Source organism: Solanum dulcamara, chromosome 10, assembly GCF_947179165.1.
Source record: "Solanum dulcamara chromosome 10, daSolDulc1.2, whole genome shotgun sequence".
In the NCBI taxonomy this organism is placed as follows: Eukaryota; Viridiplantae; Streptophyta; class Magnoliopsida; order Solanales; family Solanaceae; genus Solanum; species Solanum dulcamara.
Window position 1 is genome coordinate 66,791,432 of NC_077246.1, and position 6,265 is coordinate 66,797,696.

Consider the following 6,265-nt stretch of genomic DNA (forward strand, 5'->3'; position numbering starts at 1 on the left):
AGGTACATATCAACAATTGTACAATATACTTATGTATGCTATTAATGTATACAAATAAAATATAAGTAATGTATACGTACTGCATTTGCCATGTCACAATCAACGTATACAATAAACTTTAAATCAAATAAAATAAGTATATATCAACTAAATCAATACGTTAAAAAAAATGTATACAACAATAAATTACAATTTAATTGATATATACATAAAAAAAAATTAAACTCACATGTTTCCGTAAAATGACATTTCTAATTTAAAGGAATAAAAAGACGGTTAAATATAAGTTACTATAGGAAGTTGGATATCCCCAAAATTACGTAGGTTAAAAAAGTATGAAAATTACGCCGCTTTTTATTTTTTGGCTAATTTTTGCCAATATTTTTAAGACAAAAAAGTGTTAATATCTTTTGGGCTAAAAACAGTCAATTTTATAATAGATTTGTACTAATGTTTCAATACTCACATTGGAAAAATATTTTCCAAAATTTACGTTATAAATCTTTAGCCCAAAACATAATCAATATACAATATTATACATTCGATATATAAAAATATACAAATTTTTTATATTTTATTTTTTACAAAAAATATTGAAAAACTTGATATGTATTATTAAATTCGTCTTCTCCCTTGAATTCAAGCATCAGATTCATCCAAAAAATATCAAAAACTACACCAAATTAACCAAAAAAAAAAAAACAGATTTAGGCTCCTCACTATGTAATCAATTTTTTCAATAATATCCACTCAAAATGAAGCTTATTTACGAAAATTCAATTTTAAAATTTAAAGCTTTTAAGTTACAATAATGACCGCCTTTGAAGTTATTGTACAAATTGAGAACTTTCAAAAGTCTTAAATTTTCTAAAGAATTTCTCCACCGAATTAAAAAATGATAAGAACCGACAAATTCGAGGAAGAACTTGAAAGTACACCATTAAAGTTGTTGATTGTTGAGTAGTGTTCATTGGACTATTATAAACAAAAAAGTGATTTTGTGCTAGTGAAATAATTATAAGGGAGATGACAGGAATTAGTAAACATATGGTAGTTAATTAATATGTATGGCTATAGTTTAAGTTAATTTCTACTCGCCACTAATCTTTTCTAGTAATTAATATACATAGCTATAGTTGCTAAAGGCACATCCAAAATTTGTATAATTAAGCTTCAAATGTATAAATTCAGAATTTCCTAAGAACAAATCCAAAATCTATAAGCTAATTGGTTGTTGGGTTAATATTGAAAAGAAAGTTGCAATTTATATTAAAAAATTGGCCAAATTAGGTAAGAAGGTAAAACGTTAACCAATTTTGATAGTATGATTACCCTAGTGATGGAGAGTGCAGTTATCTCTATATTTAATGAGAAAGAAGACATAAGTTAATTAAAACAATGATAGGTTTATTCTTTTTTATGATTTTAATTGAAGAAAAATAATAGTACAATAGTAATAATTAAGATGTACGTCAGTGCTATAAGCATTTTGTGATTGAATGACAAATGAGATCATTTTCATTCCAACGAAATTAAGGGGTCAAGTTTAGTTTAGACATACTCGGGTCATGAGATATATTAAGTTGTGAGAAACTCTCATATTTAACTAATATACTCTTCAATAACCATTCAATAATTGTTAACATGATACCAAATAATCAATATCTTATTAGTTAGCTAGCGGATTAGTAAGTCAAACCATTAAACATAATTACTCATCTGATCAACCAGATAAACAACCCTACACGACAACTTCTAAGTGTTCATTTGTATTAACGTTTTGCCTTGATTTTCTTATCATATTTGAGTTTTACTTTTCTAATGGAAAGTAAAATCATTACCATAATTGCTTTTATTTTTCCTGAAAGAAAAATAAAAGTTTCTTCCATATTTGGTTATTCCTTCATTAGAGGAAAAAATTGGATCTCTACAAATTGAAGATCCTTCTTCTCGTACCAAAAGCACAATATCGCCACAACATAGTGGTTAAAAGAGTTGTGTTTATTTTCTCCCGAATAAAGTTCTTCAAGGTTCAGAAGATGAAGACTTGTAGTGGTTGGAATTCTCCCCGAGAGGTTGTTGAAATCGAAAGCAATGATTTCCAAAGAAGATATATTGAAAATAGCCTTTGGAATTTGATCAATAAGATTATAGTTCTGGCCAAAGTTTAATAGCCTCAAATTTGATAGCTTCCCTAATTCTGAAGGAACTTGCCCCACTATATGATTGATTGAACAATAAAGATATTGCAGAGTGAAAATATTTCTCAATGAAGCGGGAATAGTCCCTTTTATTAGATTATCTCCAATTAAGAACATCACGAGTTTGGATATGTTGAGAAAATGATTCTAGTATCTCAAAAAGAAGTTTTCATATTATTGTCTAAATTTATTTCTTCTTGAATAGCTTTGAGTGACTATTAATTTTTCTTTAATCTAATATTTATTTTGATAATTTATTTGTATTCTTTATTGTCATTAACCCCTAATTATTAGCCCTTTATTGACAATTCATTAAGTCAATTCTTCATTAGTCTTAATGACTTTTATTACTCTTCAATATTTGGGACGTTTGACTCTTTCCATAACGTTAGAAACCTTTGGTCTATTTGGTTGCCTATATAAGCCACTTTGGATTTACTTTCATGGAAATGAGAAAGGCGATAGACATTCTTCCTATATTCTATTGGTGTGTTGGGGTTTTGTTCTTTGAATCTTTGTTAGTTTCTGGCTTCTAGCTTATACTAAAAGAGCTTGTTGAATTCTGAAGGATATACCCATACCGGGTGAAATATCCTTAAGGACACTAACAGAAGCACGCCTCAAACTGTATAAATTTCTTACGAGTGTTCATGATAAAGTGTTCATGTTCGTGATAAAGTCTTCGTGTTCGTGATTAAGTGTTAGTGTTCGTTATGTGAAGTTATTATCCATAAGATTTCCAACAATCTTAAGGATATTTTATACTATGTTCTTATGGAGAATACCAATTACAAAGAATCTCTCACAAAAACATTAGAACAAATTTTACTGGACATGAAGACGAACGGTAACAATATTCTTTCACTTGACATGTGTGTGTAACAACTATATCTAAAGTACCAGTATTGAGTTATAAATAGCCTAAGGAGTTAGTTGTAAAAGTTGTTACAATGCAGTTACAGTTGGTTGTAAAAGTTGTTATATTGCAGTGATGATGTAGTCATTGATATAGTTAGTAGGGGTATCAATTCAGTTAAAAATGGTTAGAGGTCACGTAGTTCAGCTATTGCTGAAATCTATAAACAAAGGTCATTACTCATTGTTAAGAGTTAAAGATGAAAATGTAAATTTCCTGCAAATAGTTCAAAATCAATGAAAGCTTGAAGTTCAATTCTTGTGATTAGATATAGAAAAGTTAATATGGTATCAAAGTAGGTCGAAGGGCAAATTACTTGTTGAAATCGAGTCGCCATTTATAGCTTATTCAAGGTTCGACAATGGTAGAAACACAAAGAGCAGAGGCAGAAGAAGATCCGCAAACAAATCACAATCTTCCTCTTCATTTACAAACTTCAGGCACTCCTGGAGTTGCATTGATTTCTATGAAGCTTACAGGTCCAGAAAATTATGAAGTGTAGAGTAGATCAATACGTTTGGCACTTCTAGTAAAAAACAAACTTGAATTTGTTGATGGCACATGTGCTAAGAGCTCATACACAGGAGAATTGGCAGTTAGATGGGAGAGGTGTAATGATATTGTTCTGTCATGGATCAGTGCAGCAGTAGCTCCAGAGTTAATGACTAGCATTGTGTATGCTTCAAGTTCAAAGAAGATCTGGAATGACTTCAAAGAGAGATTCGATAAATCAAACTTAACCAAAAATTTTCATCTATGGAAGGAAATCAGTATATGAAGTCAAGGAATTGACATTGTAACTTGTTACTACTCTAAGCTAAGAGATCTGTGGGATAAGTTGGATGTAATGGTTCCATTTCCTTCTTTTGATTGTTTAGATTCTAGTGCTCATGTTGAGAATGTTAAACAACAGAGATTATTACAATTTCTTGTAGGATTGAATGAAAGCTGTGCACAAGTGAAGAGTTCAGTCTTACTTAACTCAATAGGGAGTGTGAATCATGTCTATGCTATGGTAGTGCATGAAGAAAGCCAAAGGAAATTGGGATTGTTTGAAGGACATAAGGAGCCCTTGACAATGTTGGCAGGAAGGAACAATCAACCATATAATTTCCAGTCTCAGAATAGGAAGGTCCAAAGTCAAAATTCAAAAGGGAAGAGAGTAGGATTGATCTGTGAACACTGTGGTTACAAAGAACATACCAAAGACAATTGCTATAGAATAGTTGGTTTTCCACCTGATTTCAAAAGTAAGAGGAAAACATAGGTCAATGAAGTTATGCCTCATGCAAATATATCAACAGTTGATAATTCAAATTCAGGAAAAAAATGAAGAACCAAGCTCAACATCTGGCTCTCAAAAAGGATCTGGATCTCAGTTTTATTTTCCAGGAGGCTTGTAACATTCCTCAAAATACTCATAAGTATCTTAAGAATGCCTTGGGAATAGGCCGCTCGTGTAATGCATATCCTTATTCTTTTTGGCAAATCCAAGTTCAGAATGTTGATCAGGGTGTCAAAACATGCGAAAAAATGGTCTCGGTGAATTTTTAGGACTCGTGTACTGAAAGATGAATTTTGTCAAAAATTACACAAAACAGTAAGGTGCGCAGCAGCTCTGCATTGCCCACTTGTTCCTATTTAGTGTAATTTTTCCCCGAGTCAAAATTTGGCCAAAATCTCATTCGCTAAAAATTGGCCTATCCGTGAGCAGATCCGCGTCGCGTACCTAAGCAAGAAATTTTGTCCGAATTCAATTTTTAAGTAAGGACACTTTAGACTTTTTCCTAATTGTTAGTTAATAAACCTGAGCATTTTTAGGACCTAATTATACTTTATAACTATCCTAAACCCTTAATTCTATTCATTTTTCTATAATTGACCTACCTTAATTCTATTCATTCTTCTACAATTGACCTACTCAAATATTTCTCTCTCTACAAGAGTTTTCAAGGAATCCATTGAAGACTTCAAATAAATTCACTCAAACTCTCCATCAAAGCTCTCAAATTCTTCCAAATTCCTTGGTCTTCTCACTCAAGGTATGAGGGTATTGATTAATAGATTCTTTCACCATGAAGCCCAATCAATTTCTCAAGTTTTCTATTAAATTCAAGTATGGAATTTTATGGGTTCCATGAATTTTCTTCCAATTTCATCAATTGAGTTTAATTACATAATTCTCTACTCAAATATATTTGAATTTTATGATATTGCATGATTTCAATAATTTTACAATAAGTCCTCTTATATGATACTTAAGGTTCATGATCTCATTATGAATTTTGTTTAATTCTTATTAAATTGCATGAATTATGATTCTATTATGATTATGAGTCTATTTTGATATAAATTGATGGTTATTGCATTAAATTGAAAAGTTTTTCCATGAATTCTCTTATATTAATCTCTAGGGTTCATGATATGAATTATGGTATTTTCAATTATACTTCCAAATGATATTATCTTTATGAATTATGTATGGGCTGATAGAAAGTATATGATCATGCATGTTTTCAAGTCAATTGATCATGCATTCATGTTTTACCCTAATTTCCAAGTATGAATTATGATTATGTATTTAAATTATAATCATACACTATAAGTATGTTTCAAATTATGATTTTCATACAAATTATGAAAAAGGTGACTTAGGGTCCAATGTGGTACCTTAAGGCCTAATGATATGAACTATGTATGTATGATTTATAATGTGGAAGGACAATACTCACATTGCACTTATGTTATGAAAATGAGCTATTCTATGATTTCAAACCTATGATCATGACTATGATATATGTCCATTATGATTTTCATGCTATGTATGTATTCCATGAGATTTGACTTAGCACCGAATGTGGACTTGAGGTGGGGACTCAAAATATGGGGTCCTTATATAAAGTCTCTTGTCCCATATGTCTTCATGGTCTAACTATTGGATCGATATATAGCGTATGTTATGACCCGCCTAGCGGGGTATAGTTTACCTTAGCAAGTAGATAGTTTTTTTATGGTGTAGGGGCAACATCGAAATTCCATGTTATAACTCTCATGGTCTTATTATCGGTTATGGTTCTTATCTCACATATGTATGGTATTTTTATGTTTTAAATGACTAATCCTATTCTTTACTTTATATAATACTCTT